Source organism: Lycium barbarum, chromosome 5 (genome assembly GCF_019175385.1).
Source record: "Lycium barbarum isolate Lr01 chromosome 5, ASM1917538v2, whole genome shotgun sequence".
In the NCBI taxonomy this organism is placed as follows: Eukaryota; Viridiplantae; Streptophyta; class Magnoliopsida; order Solanales; family Solanaceae; genus Lycium; species Lycium barbarum.
The window spans coordinates 67,470,859-67,485,995 of NC_083341.1; positions in this window are offsets into that span (position 1 = coordinate 67,470,859).

Below are 15,137 nucleotides of genomic sequence, written 5' to 3' on the forward strand. Positions count from 1 at the left end.
TCGGGGTGTAACATGAAGCATCCATTCTTGCAAGCTACAAATTCTAGTCAAGTGAGAAGTTAAAGAAAAAAGGTAAGAATTAATCTTCTTTTATATGTTATGGATGGTTGTGTATGTTGTATCATGTAGAAATGGATGAAATTCATGAAAATATGGATATATGTGTTGTGGCCGTGTGGTTATTGTAAAGCATGGAAGAGAATGAATCAATTTGTCTTAAGTATTTTGGTTGTTGTTGTAATGGAACCTATGACGGAAATGAAAGTTTGATGATTCTAGTTGAAGTTGTAAGTGTTGGAAAGTTGTTTAAAAGCTAATGTGATGTCAAAAACCATTTCTTGGATATATGGAAAAATAATGTTGTTAGTGTGTGAATTGTTGGTGTAGTTCATGAATTTGAAAGGAAGGAATGTGTTATTATTGTTCTTGTTGAATTTGGAAGGTTTCGGATGGAATGGCATATTGGTTGGATTATTGTGAATATTGTGTGGATTGTTTGAAGCGTTCTTGAATATTGTTTGAATGGCTTCGGATTAGTACTTGAATGTGTGAGCAAATACGAATTGAATATAAGTGAAACGCCGTTGAAGTTTGTAGAAAGAAGTTGCTAATGTTAGTATGCGTTTTGAATCGATTGTGGATGTGGTTAGAATAATTGTTGGTATTGTTGTTGATATTTTGGCCGAGTTAAATTCTCGGATTTGTTGTTGTATTTTTGGCCGAGTTGAATTCTCGGGGTTGTTGTATTTACAGGGGAAGTGCTGCCGAAATTTCGGTGCAATATAAATGAATTCATTTGAAAGACTAAGATAAGTATATGACGATGAGTCTAATGATTTTATCGACTCTCTTGAATGTAGACTAGCGAGCTTGGACAATTAAGCGTAGCTAATAGGACGTGGAGCATGTATGTAAGGCTTACCCTTTCTTTCTTTTGGCATGTCCTAGAGCTCAGTAAGGTATGACATGACACGCACCTTGGGGTAACTCTACTCTTTGATTCTGAGCTTGGTTATGATGCTTATTCTCTTTTGTCATGAGCATGTTTCATATGGTTGAGTCTATTGTATGATTAATAAATGAATAAGCTACTTCATATGGTTTTGATATGTATCCATGATTCCGAAGCTCCGTTTGATATGTTTCCGAGTTTGTCTATGATTCTTATTCACTTTTGATATGAGTACGCTCGATATAGTTGAGCTTATTATATGATTGAATAACGAGATGAGCATAAAGAATTCTGTTTCTAAATGAGTTCTGTAAGTTTTAATGTCCCTAACTTTCGTAAAAGATCTTGGATTTGCTTTGAAACGTTCGTAAAACTTCTGTAGTAAAAATGTCCGTAACTTTCCCATACTAAACTGGATTGACTTGAAACGTGGTTATGATCCTTCAAATGTCGGTAAGAGTACGTCTCTATCGAGTCTTGATTTATGTGCATATGGTTTCGCACTACTCTGTTCGTGCAAGTCTCAGTATGTCCTTCACTGCGTCCCGGGCCAGGGTATGTTCTCGTGCGTACTTCTCTGCATTGTTCACCGCGTCCCTCTCACTTGCGGGCCGGGGCATGTTACATATGATATGATGACATGATGATATGATGACGGGGTGGTGGCCAGGATGGCATATGATGACTTTATTCACCGCGTCCCGCAATAGAGGGTCGGGGCACGTTACATGCATACATGATACATGACATGGACATATATGATTCTACTTACCGCGTCCCTCAATGGAGGGCCGGGGCACGTTATATGCATATATGATATATGGTAATGACATACATGAATTTACTCACTGCGTCCCTCACTAGAGGGCCGGGGCACGTTATATGACATATGATATACGATGATGGTATACATGATTTTTCATTTGAAAAGGCAAGTGCTTTGATGTTTAAAAGTTCATACTTGATTCTGGTAAACCTCTGTTTCAGCTATGATTCTCTTTTACTGTGATTCTTACCTTACATGCTCAGTACATTTTCCGTACTGACCCCCTTTCTTCGGGGGCTGCGTTTCATGCCGCGCAGGTACACCCAGATGAGTATAAGCCAATATAGAAGATTTTCCAGCGGCGTTGGCAAGCTCCACTTGCTCCTGGAGTGCTGCCGAGTCAGAGTATATGTGCTATGATTTCTGATTAATGTTAGAGACTTTGCAGACAGAGTCGTGGGTATAGAATGTCAGTTTTGTAAGCGGCTCCATCAGCCGATGTGTCATTCCGTGTTATGTGATAAATTTCATATGATTACAGATTTTGTTTGATTTGAAAATAACGAAAGAGAATATTCCTGAAAGCTGTACTATGTATTTCATCCTGGTTTGATTTAAAAGTCCAAAAAGATTATGTGTGTGTTAAAGGTCAGAGGGTTCGCTCGGCCCTAAGTAAGGGTCGGGTGCCCATCAAACCCTAGGGAGATTAGGGTGTGACAAATGCTCACGTTTCTACCTTCATTACAGTTATACTATCATTAGAAATTGATAGCTAGCATACATGACTAAAGCTTAGAGAGAATTGGACAGCATCTCTTTTATTTATACGACTTCCTCCCTATCATACATCAACTCCCAAACATCAATAATACACTCACAACATCATAACAATAATCTTTATTTAACTACATTATCCATATTCCTCAATCAAGTCATCCATATCCATGGTCATAGCACACTATTACCTTCACTCATATAAAATGTTTATCCCATGTTCTTAATGTCATTTATAACATGATTATAATCATAACATATCAAGAATCATTACTCAACCCAAGCCATTACTCAAAAATGACACTATTCCCACATTCGTGACCCATTTTCTGTCTCCCTCTACAATCCAAGTGTTTCAACTTCTCAATACCTTAAATAACATGGAAATATAATAAAACTTACCTTAGATGTTGTAGGAATAAGCTTTGGATGGAAATACTTCACTTGAGTCAAAATCCTAGTTCATCTCCAATGAGATTTCTTGGCTTAGATGATCTTTAGTGGGTTTCTTACACTTGGTTTTCTTAGTTTGATGAAGTTGATCATAAATTTCTCTTGTGTTCTTGTAGATGAAGAGTGGAGAGGGTCTCTAGAAAGTTCTTGAAGTGTTGGATGAAAAATGAAATAAAATAATGACTTGGTCCTTTTTTAATAGCGTGAAAGCTGATCTGTCGGGAAAATTATACGGACACTTATACGGTCCTTATAAGTGACTGTGAAATTTCCCCCTTTTCCACTCGATTCTGTGCTCATTATACGGCACATTATACGGGTCGTTTAAGTGACCGTAAAATGATCTCTTCAACATCTCGCCTCTGTGACAATTATATGGCACATTATACGGGCCGTATAACTTTATACGGTCCGTATAAGTGACCGTATAATCTCACCAGTGAGGGACTTCACTCTGACAATCCTGTGGACCATATAATGGTCCGTATAACATTATACGGACCGTATAATCGACCGTATAACTCATCTCTTCACTGATCTTTTTCTTGTCACTTCATTTGATCTCCAATCCTTAGGGAACCTTCTTAGAACTTGTTTATCACCTCATTAACAATCTAAAGGACGCTATCACTCTTCTCGAAAGCATCATTAAGTCGTCATTAACTCGTTACTCGTAATTCCTTTTCGATACCTATCGTACGCCTTGCCTTCTCTTGGCAAATTTCCTTCCCCTACCTCGAACGTCTTTGAAATATTAATTAGGGTCATCAAATGTCATCTCTCACTATCAATATACCGCATACTTCGTGCTCTTCGTTAGTCTATTCACTGTGCATCAACAGAAAATTTTCCGAGGTGTAACATTCTTCCCCCCTTAAGAACATTCGTCCTCGAATGTTAAATTCTCGGGGATTCTATAAAAATTTCGCCAGAGTTTCCTCTCTAATATGGCACTACCTGTTATATCCCGCATTTTGTACATTCGGATAATTCAAGACAATTGCAAGAAGTTAAGGACAAGGCTATATTTTGATCTTGTTTAATACACAAGTTGTGTATGAGAATTTTTGATGTTTAAATATTAAGTAAAACTAGGGGTAAAAAGGGAAATTCACAAGGTGGCCTATGGAAATCTTAAGGAAAATTTGGGGTTAAAAGTGAATTATGGAGACTTAGAATTCTTGAAGCAAATGGGCCAAGTGGCCGTGTGGTATGAGGTGGGCCTTAGCCCATATGGGTAAATTATATATGTAACTTACTAGTTATATTCTTCATCTTATCACTTGGAAATTTCAAGAAACTTGGAGAAGGAGAAAAATAAGAGGCCATTCGGCCATACCCAACCAAACAAGAACCTTGGAAAAAAATTGATCAAAAATTATTTTCATCTAGCTAAACAACCAATTGAAGGGTCTCTAGCAAAGTGAAGTGGTCATTGGAGCAAGTAAAACATCTATTCTTGCAATCTACAAATCCTAGCCAAGTGAGAAGTTAAGGGAAAAAGGTAAGGTTTAATCCTTTTCTTATATGTTATGGATGATTATGTATGTTGTAGTATGTAAAAGTGGATGAAATTCATGAAAATATGGATGATATATGTGGCCGTGTATATGTAGTGTGTGGCCGTGTAGATATGGTGTGGTGTTGAAGAGAAAGAATCAATTTTACTTAGTATTTTGGTTGTTGTTGTAATGGAATCTATGATGGGAATGAAAGTTTAATGATTCTAGTTGAAGTTGTAAGCGTTGGAGAGTTGTTTAGAAGCTAATGTGATGTTAAAAATCATTTCTTGTATTTATGGAAAATGATGTTGTTAGTGTGTAATTTGTTGGTATGGTTCATGAACTTGAAGGAAGGAAATGTGTTGTTATCGTTCTTGTTGCATTTGGAAGGTTTCGGGTGGAATGGCATATTGGTTAGATTATTTTGAATATCGTGCGGACTGTTTGAAGTGTTCTTGAATATTGTTTGAATGGTTTTGGATTAGTATTTGAATATATAAGCAATTATGAATTGAACATAAATAAAACGTCGTCGAAGTTTGTAGAAAGAAGTTGTTAACATTGGAATGCGCTTTGAATTGATTGTTGATATTGTTAGAATGATTGTTGGTATTGTTGCTGATAATTTGGCCGAGTTGAATTCTCGGATTTGTTGTTGATAATTTGGCCGAGTTGGATTCTCGGGGTTAGTTGTAGTTACAGGGGAAATGCTGCCGAAATTTCTGTAAATAAAGTGTTGATTGAGGATTGGACTTCTAAGTAGCTATAGCTAATGTTTGGTATATAGTAATATTGTTGTAGATCTTGCGAAGCCAAGGATTTAAATTCGGATTAGCTTAGGAAGCGGGCAAGGTATGTAAGGCTTACCCTTTCTTTCTTTTGGCATGGTCTTTGTGAAACAAACAGACAAAGTATATGTATATGATTCCAAAGAAACTCTCATTCTTAGAGCCACTAGAATGGCTAACGTTCTTGATTTCCATAAGTTGTTTCATATGGTCTTGATGCGTATCTATGATGTCCGAAGTTGTGTTTGATATGTTTCCGAATGGCATTCAAAAGATAATTGATATGACTAAAGTTTTGATTTTCAAATGATAGTACGTTTCATTATTCCATTGAGTCTTTGATATATTTTGATACGTACATATGGTTCCAAAAGCTCTATTTGATTTGATCCATAACGATATTCGAAAGGTACCTAACATGATTGTTGCTTTGATTTTCAAAAAAATGGCTTCTGAAACGTTCGTAGAAGGCTCTGTACTTCAAACGCTCACAACTTTCTTATACGAAATCGGATTGACCCGAAACTTGTTTCTGAGCCTTCAGGTGCCGATTTATGTACGTACCCATCGAGTCTTGAAAATTTGTTCTATGTGCATATGTATATGAAGCGACGCCTTATGAGATTTATGATCTTATTCCATGTTCTCTTAACGCTGTTATTCGTTATTAGTCCCATCTTATAATAATTGTTTCTTCAAGGTGAGACAAAACCATGATGATTCTTCCATAATATATTCGGAGGTGACCGACCTTACGTCACTCAGATAGAGACATAATATTCTTTGGGCTCTCCTGCATGCTGCTTACATGATATATGTATATCATACATGAACATGATATATGTGTAAGTATATGGGGTAAGGGAAAAGGTGAGGCGCTATAGACGCATAGCCACCTGATCAATTGGTATAATATGATATCGTCCCGGACGCGGGATATATGGATAAATGGATCGGGCTGCACGTTCCGCAGCAATATAGTATATATATATGGATCGGGCTGCACGTTCCGCAGCACTAAGCATGCATGGTACCCGCCAAAAGGCACTCATATGTACAGGTTGCTCTTCTATCTCATGATATGCTCCATATTTCCTTTATGTCATTATTCATGCTATGTATCCCTCGTATGTTATTATTCATGCCTTACATACTAGGTACATTACTCGTACTGACGTCCCCTCTTGTGGACGCTGCGTTTCATGCCACGCAGGTAAGCAGGTAGACCCGTTCGATTCCTAGGAGCTCCACCAGCGGTATGTTGAGAGCGCTCCATTTGTTCCAGAGCTTCGGTTTATCGGTACTACTTTTGAGTGTATATTTGGGCGTGGCAGGACCCGGCCCTCCTTGTGAATATATGTATTTTGTTTAGAGGCTCGTAGACAGATATGTACAGTTAGATGTTTCACAATCTTGTTCGTCCTTGTCGCTGTATAATATGTTAGTAAAGTTTATTGACACTTGTTTACGAGTATTCTATTAATAATGGTGTTGAGTAAAGCAATGACGGTATCGTCCATACGGCCCACTCAGTAGTGAGATTAAGATGCGAGATAAGAGGTGCTCGGTATAGTAGTATCGGGTGCCCGTCACGACTTCTAGTGGGGTCGTGACACTACCGTCCTATTACAACAGCCCATAATAACAATGCCTCACAGGGCCACAAGATAGTAGCAATAGAATTTTGCCACACACGACCCAAATGCATAAAAAGAAGATATACATACCTTATGATCTTGATGTCTCATCTTGGATTTTTCTTCTAGGGGCTGAAATAAATGCAGGTATTTGGACTTCATATTTTCTTTCGCTTCCCATGTCATCTCTTCTCGGTTATTGTTTCTCCACAAAACCTTAACTGAGGCCACTTCTTTGTTTCTAAGCCTCCGTACTTGTCTATCTAATATGGCAATGGGTACCTCTTCATAAGTTAACTTTTCTGTCACTTGTACATCATTTACTGGCACGATCCTAGTAGGATCTCCAATGGATTTACGAAGCCTCGAGACATGGAAAACTGGTCGAACTGACTCCAAATCAGGAAGTACATCTAATTCATAGGCCACTTTACCTACCTTGCGCACATCTCATAAGGCCCAATGTATCGGGGACTAAGTTTTCCCTTTTTGCCAAATCTCCTTGCACCCTTCATTGGTGACACTTTTAAGAATACCCAATCTTTCACTTGGAACTCTAAATCCCTTCGACGATTATCCACATAGGACTTTTGACGACTTTAGGCTGCTAATAACCGATCTTGTATGAGCTTAACTTTCTCTATGTCTTGCTGGACCAGGTCTGGCCCTATCAATTTAGTCTCTCCTACCTCGATCCACCCAATTGGGGATCTACACTTTCGCCCATATAAAGCCTCATACGGTGCCATTTGGATGCTAGAATGATAACTATTATTATAAGCAAATTCAATGAGTGGTAAGTGATCTTCCCAATTACCTCCAAAATCTATCATACATACCCGTAACATATCCTCAAGAGTCTGAATGGTACGTTCAGCTTGTCCATCAGCCTGCGGGTGAAATGTCGTGTTAAGGCTCACCTGAGTCCCCAAACCCTCTTGGAAGGACTTCTAAAACTTAGCTGTAAACTGAGTTCCTCTATCTGAGATAATAGATGTTGGGACACCATGGAGTCGCACTATCTCTTTAACATAAAGCTTTGCATAATCTTCTGCCACATATGTTGTTCTGACTAGCAAGAAATGAGCTGACTTCGTGAGTCTATCCACAATTACCCATATAGAATCATATTTACGTCGAGAATGGGGTAAGCCTGTAATGAAGTCTATGTTAATTACTTCCCACTTCCAAGTTGGAATTTCTATAGCTTACAACAATCTGCCCGACTTTTGGTGCTCGATTTTCACCTATTGACAGTTGGGACATTGAGCTACGAATTCCGCTATATCTTTCTTCATCCCATTCCACCAATATATAGATTTAAGATCATGGTACATTTTCGTTGCTCCGGGGTGGACAGAATAACGGGAACAATGAGCTTCTCTCAATATTTGGTGGCGTAACCCTGCCACATCAGGAACACATAATCTGCCTCGGCATTAGAGAACTCCGTCTCCTACACTCCTAAATGATGAATTCTCCTTCTGAGGGAGTGTATCTCTGTAATGCATTATCATGGGATATTCGTATTGTCGCTCCTTCACTTCCACTATTAGTGACGAGACTGCTGAATTCTGAATGGTAGTTCCCCTGCTACCTGAGTCCACTACTCGAACTCCTAGGCTAGCTAACTGCTGGAGCTCATGAGCCATTTCTCCTTTCCCTGGTCGTACATCACACAAACTTCCCATGGATCTACGGCTAAGAGCATCAGCCACAACATTTGCCTTTCCGGGGTGATATAGGATATCGACATCATTATCTTTTAGCAATTCCAACCATCGTCGTTGCCGCAAATTCAACTCTTTCTGCTTGAAGATATACTGAAGGCTCTTATGATCTGTGTAAATATCCACATGGACACCGTATAAATAATGTCTCCACATTTTTAATGCATGAATTACTGCAGCCAACTCCAGATCATGGGTTGGATAGTTTTTCTCATGTTTCTGTAATTGCCTTGAAGCATATGTAATCACCTTACCATGTTGCATCAACACACAACCTATCCCAATGCCTGAAGCATCGCAATAAACAACATATCCTTCCAATCCTTATAGAAGTGCCAAGACTGGGGCAGAAGTCAACCTATCTTTCAGCTCTTGGAAACTACGTTCACAAGCATCTGTCCATTGAAACTTAGCTGATTTCTGGGCCAGCTTTGTGAGTGGTGCAGAAATAGAAGAAAAGCCTTCTACAAATCTCTTGTAATAACCTGCTAAGCCCAGAAAGCTACGAACCTCCGTAGGAGTTGCGGGCCTTGGCCAAGTCTTCACGGCCTCAATCTTTTGGCTATCTACCTGAATACCATCGGCTGCAACAATGTGCCCCAAAAATGTCACTGAGTTCAACCAAAACTCACACTTAGAAAATTTGGCAAACAATTCTCGAGTCTGAAGAACTCTAAGGATAGTACGCAAATGATCCGCGTGTTCTGCCTCAGATCTGTAATACACCAAGATGTCATCGATGAATACAATCACAAATAGATCTAGGAAGGGCCTGAACACATTGTTCATCAAATCCATAAATATTTCCAGTGCATTAGTTAGCCCAAATGACATTACCCGGAACTAAAAATGGCCATATCTTGTTCTGAAGGCTGTCTTAGGGATATCTTTCTCCCTATCTCTCACTTGGTGATACCCGGGCCTCAAATCTATCTTTGAAAACCATTTGGCACCTTGTAATTGATCGAACAAGTCATCAATCCTCAAAAGAGGATAGTTATTCTTAATCGTCACCTTATTCAATTGCCGATAGTAAATGCACATTCTCAAGGAGCCATCTTTCTTTCGGACAAACAATACGGGTGCTCCCCACGGGGATGAACTAGGCCTAACAAAGCCTTTCTCGAGCAAGTCTTTCAATTGCTCCTTCAACTCTTTCAATTCTGTGGGAGCCATTCTATAAGGAGTAATAGATATAGGCTTAGTGTCTGGAAACACATCAATAGTAAAATCAATCTCCCACTCGGGAGGAAGGCCTAGAAGCTCTTCCGGGAATACATCTGGAAACTCATTCACTACGGGAACTGACTGAAGAGTCGGCGGTTCAGCTTCTACATCTTGAACCCGCACTTGATGATAAATACACCCTTTTATGATCATGTTCCTTGCCTTTATATAGGAAATAAACCTACCTTTTAGTGACGCAGTATTCCCTTTCCATTCTAAAACTTGTTCTCCCAGAAATTGGAAACGAACCATTTTCATTCTACAATCAACATTGGCATAGCAAGAAACCAACCAATTCATGCCCATAATAACATCAAAATCTACCATTTTTAACTCATGCAAATCAATCATAGTATGACGGTCACAAATCACTACTATGTAGTTTCTATATACTCGGCTAGCTATTACCGATTCACCAACGGGTGTAGACACCTCAAAAGGTTTGATCGACTCCAGTTTGACTCTAAACCGACCCGCAATAGATGGAGTAACATATGACAATGTGGAGCCCGGATCTATCAAAGCATATACATCATGAGAAAATACCGATAATATACCTGTGACCACATCAGGAGAAGACTCAAGATCTTGGCGTCCAGCCAAAGCATAAATACGGTGCTAAGGACCGCTAGAACTGGGGACTCTCCCTCTGCCTCTACCATGACCGACCGGCGCATGTGAACCTGGCCCGATAGGGCGTAAGACGATGAAGATCCGGCTACCGACCCTGAAGGCTGGGTCCTACCTCTACCACCAACTGAGGGGCAATCACGTATAATATGGCCTGGCTGACCACATGAATAGCAAACCTCTGAACCTAATAGGCATGGACCCCAATCTAACTTCCCACACTGGGAACATAGTGGTACGGGTGGCCTCGCCTGATCTGAATCACCTCTGAACTAAGATCCCGAAAAACTCTGACTCGGCCCAGAATGAGTAGATCTATCAAGTCTCTGGCCTGAAAACTGTAGAGGCGCACTAGTCATAGAATGGCCTGAATGCCTAGAAAATTACTTTATGTGACCGCCTCTAAATTCACTCATCGGACCCGAAGATCTAGCCCTCTTTCTATGTCCCCTATAATGCTCACGCTCACTCCTTTGTTGTTGTAGGCTTTCTTTTAAATTCTGAGCATGGACTTGAATGCGTGAAATATCCATATTGTCTTGAAGGGACGCTGTCAAGCACCTATCCATCAAATGTGGCCCTAGGCCTTTCACAAATCGGTGCACTCGGTCACCCATATCCACTACCATGGCCGAAGCATACCTAGCCAAAGAATTGAAGTGGAGACTATACTCTAAAGCACTCATGCTACCTTACCTCAATCCAAGAACTTATCGGCTCTAGCTCGCCGAACTTCTGGAGGCAAATAATGTCGGAAGAAAGCATCAACAAATTGTTGCCATACCGGGGGAGGCGCATTGGCTCCCTGTGAAACCATCCAAACCGTATCCCAATGAACCGCAATATCCCTCAATCTATAGGACGCTAACTCCACCGATTCGGTGTCCGAAGTATGTATCAAGCGAAGCGTCCTCCACATTCCATCAATAAAATTCTGAGGGTCCTCATCCGGCTTTGATCCAAAGAATTATCGAGGGTTCAAGCTAATGAAATCACGGGTCCTTGCACTAACAGCCCTATCACTTTGCACTGTACTTTGCCGCTGAGTCTGGGCAGCAACCAATTGAGTAAGAAAATGAATGGCCTCTTTTACATCTTGGCCTGAAGCATCCGGTGGAGGAGCCGGAGGTGCTGGAGCTGGGGCTGAGGCTCCCTCATGCTCCTAAAAAATAGGCACTGACTGGGAGGCCTGAGATTGAGCCGCATTCTGGGACTCACTTTCCTCTACAACTATTGGCGGTGCTCTTTCAGCCCACTTTTCTGCCACTGTCTTGCCCTTTTGGACTGCCGTATCCTTTATCTTTACAGGCATCTCTGAAATACATAACACCATTAAGGAAAAAGAAGTTCTTATGTCACAGCTCTATCGCACGATCTTATGAAGAAAGAAGGTCAATCATTCCTAAAATGCCCGCAGCCTTTTGTTTATAAGTGGGGCGTGCAACACACCCATAACCAAGACTCTACTGGACACGGCTCGTAGACACACCCTAGGACAGAACTACTTTGATAGCACTTTTGTCACGACCCAACCGGAGGGCCACGATGGGCACCCGATGCTAACCCACCCGGGCACCTCTTATCATACTTTCACATTTACCTCTAGGTGAGCCACATATTAAATCATACTTTCTATCCATCGATCATACTATTTCCATTGGGCAACAATACATATATACATATTACCATTAATAACAATGCCCATAGCAATGTACATAAGCCGACTAGGCTAACAAAATGACATCAAAATATAGACCGACAAGGCCAAACACATCTAACTGTATACACTTGTTTACGAGCCTCTAAGGAGAGTATGTCATATCATATAGGTGGGACAGGACCCCGCAATGCCCATTAATATGTACACAAAAGAATCAATACCCAAAAGCTATAGCTCCGAATGAAGTGGAGCTCCGCTATGTAGTCCCTGAGAAATATAGCTATGGATCAAGCCTGTCTCCCTGGCCACCTGCGGGCATGACGCAGCGTCCACAAACAAAAGGATGTCAGTACGAAGAATGTACTGACTATGCAAAGCATGATCAATATCATTATAGAAGCACAATAAGCAACATAGGAAATAACATAATATGGGAGGTAGGAGTATCATCATCATAAGAACATACTTGCTTCTCATAGGGACTTTCCATTTCTAATGCGAGATTGTGTACATACGTCCGAATTCGTATCCGTACTCATATCCGTACTCATTTACATTCCATATCAATAGTCGTATTCATATACATATTCTTATTCGTATTCGTATCATATTCGTATTCATACTCATATCTATATCGTACACATATCCATATCATATACATAGCATTTACATAGCATACCCGACCACGAAGGTTCAGTGTTTCACGTACCCGACCATGGCTAGGCTCGGTTATCATACATACCTGGCCAACCAAGGATCAGGGTTCACATACCTAGCCCTAGCAAGGCTTCAGGGTTATCCGTACCCAACTGCAGAGGTACGTGCGCGTTACATAAATATACATTCTACCCGGCCATATAAGCTCGAGGTTCCATAATAGTCATACATAGACACATATATATAATAGCTCGTAAGCATCTTTAGCATCATTACTATTATCATCGTCATCATTATCATCATAACCATTATCGTCATTCATTATATCTATCTTTTTAGGATTACTCGTCATGTGAGGATTTTAGTACAATCGTGACGTATCGAGAATCATGAGCTTAGTAGCTTTTGAAGATAGAATCATTTGGAGCACATCATAGGCTCATAGAAGAATAGATAGTTGGCCAAAGAATCATTCCTTATGAAACAAGGGTTAGCCTTACATACCTTTATTTTCAACTATTTTATCACTTGCACGTTCTCCTTCAATGCTCACGTTTTTACCTTCATTACAATTATACTATCATTAGAAATCGATAGCTAGCATACATGACTAAAGCTTAGAGAGAATTGGACAACATCTCCTTTATTTATACGACTTCCTCCATATCATACATCAACTCCCAAACATCAATAATACATTCACAACATCATAACAATAGTCTTTATTTAACTACATTATCTATATTCCTCAATTCACTTCAAGTCATCCATATCCATGGTCATAGCACACTATTACCTTCACTCATATACAATGTTTATCCCATGTTCTTAATGTCATTTATAACATGATTATAATCATAACATATCAAGAATCATTACTCAACCCAAGCCATTACTCAAAAATGACACTATTTCCACATTCGTGACCCATTTTCTATCTCCTTCTACAATCCAAGTGTTTCAACTTCTCAATACCTTAAATAACATGAAAAGACCATAAGACTTACCTTAGATTTTGTATGAATAAGCTTTGGATGGAAATACTTCACTTGAGCCAAAACCCTAGTTTATCTCCAATGAGATTTCTTGGCTTGGATGATCTTTAGTGGGTTTCTTACACTTGGATTTCTTAGTTTGATGAAGTTGATCATAAATGTCTCTTGTGTTCTTGTAGATGAAGAAAGTGGATAGGGTCTCTAGAAAGTTTTTGAAGTGTTGCATGAAAAATCAAATGAAATAATGACTTGGTCCCTTTTTACTAGCGTGAAAGCTGATCTGTCGGGAAAACTATACGGACACTTATACGGTCCGTATAAACTTATACGGACCGTATAAGTGTCCGTGAAATTGCCCCCTATTCCACTAGATTCTATGCTCATTATACGGCACATTATACGGGCCGTATAATTTTATACGGTCTATATAAGTGACCGTAAAATGACCTCTTCAACAACTCGCCTCTGTGACAATTATACGGCACATTTACGGGCCGTATAACTTTATACGGTCCATATAAGTGACCGTATAATCTCACCAGTAAGGGACTTCACTGTGAAAATGCTGCAGACCGTATAATGGTCTGTATAACAGTATACGGACCGTATAACTCATCTCTTCATTGATCTTTTTCTTGTCACTTCATTTGATCTCCAATCCTTAGGGAACCTTCTTAGCATTTGTTTATCACCTCATTAACAATCTAAAGGACGCTATAAATCTTCTCCAAAGCATCATTAAGTCGCCATTCAATCGTTACTCGTAATTCCTTTTCGATACCTACCGTACGCCTTGCCTTCTCTTGGCAAATTTCCTTCCCCTACCTCGAACGTCTTTGAAATCTTAATTAGGGTCATCAAATGTCATCTCTCACAATCGATATACCGCATACTTCGTGCTCTTCGTTAGTCTATTCACTATGCATCAACGGGAAATTTTTCGAGGTGTAACATCAAGACATAAACTTATCCGCTTTGCAACCAAGTACTTAATCAGAGAATCGCCACACCATAAAATAGTTCAAGATACTAATATTTCAAATACCAAGTGTCAAGAAATCTTACAAAGCTAACCCATGAAACATCATTCAGTTAGTTAATTTCGCCCAACACATACGTGATGCCATCACATCAAGCCCTATCAAATATTATGAAGGACGGAAGTCCCTATCAAGAAATGGCCTTTGTGGTCTTAATGAATGTAGTAGATATATGTCTTGGAGTTCTATAGAAACTTAAATCACCACAATATCAATTTCGTACAAAAATATATGCCCAAAATACTAACAGTAGCACATGGGGGTTTGTAAAACAGAATCTGGGCAGCACCTTCCCTGTACTTCATCACCTCTTTCTGAGTAAATAC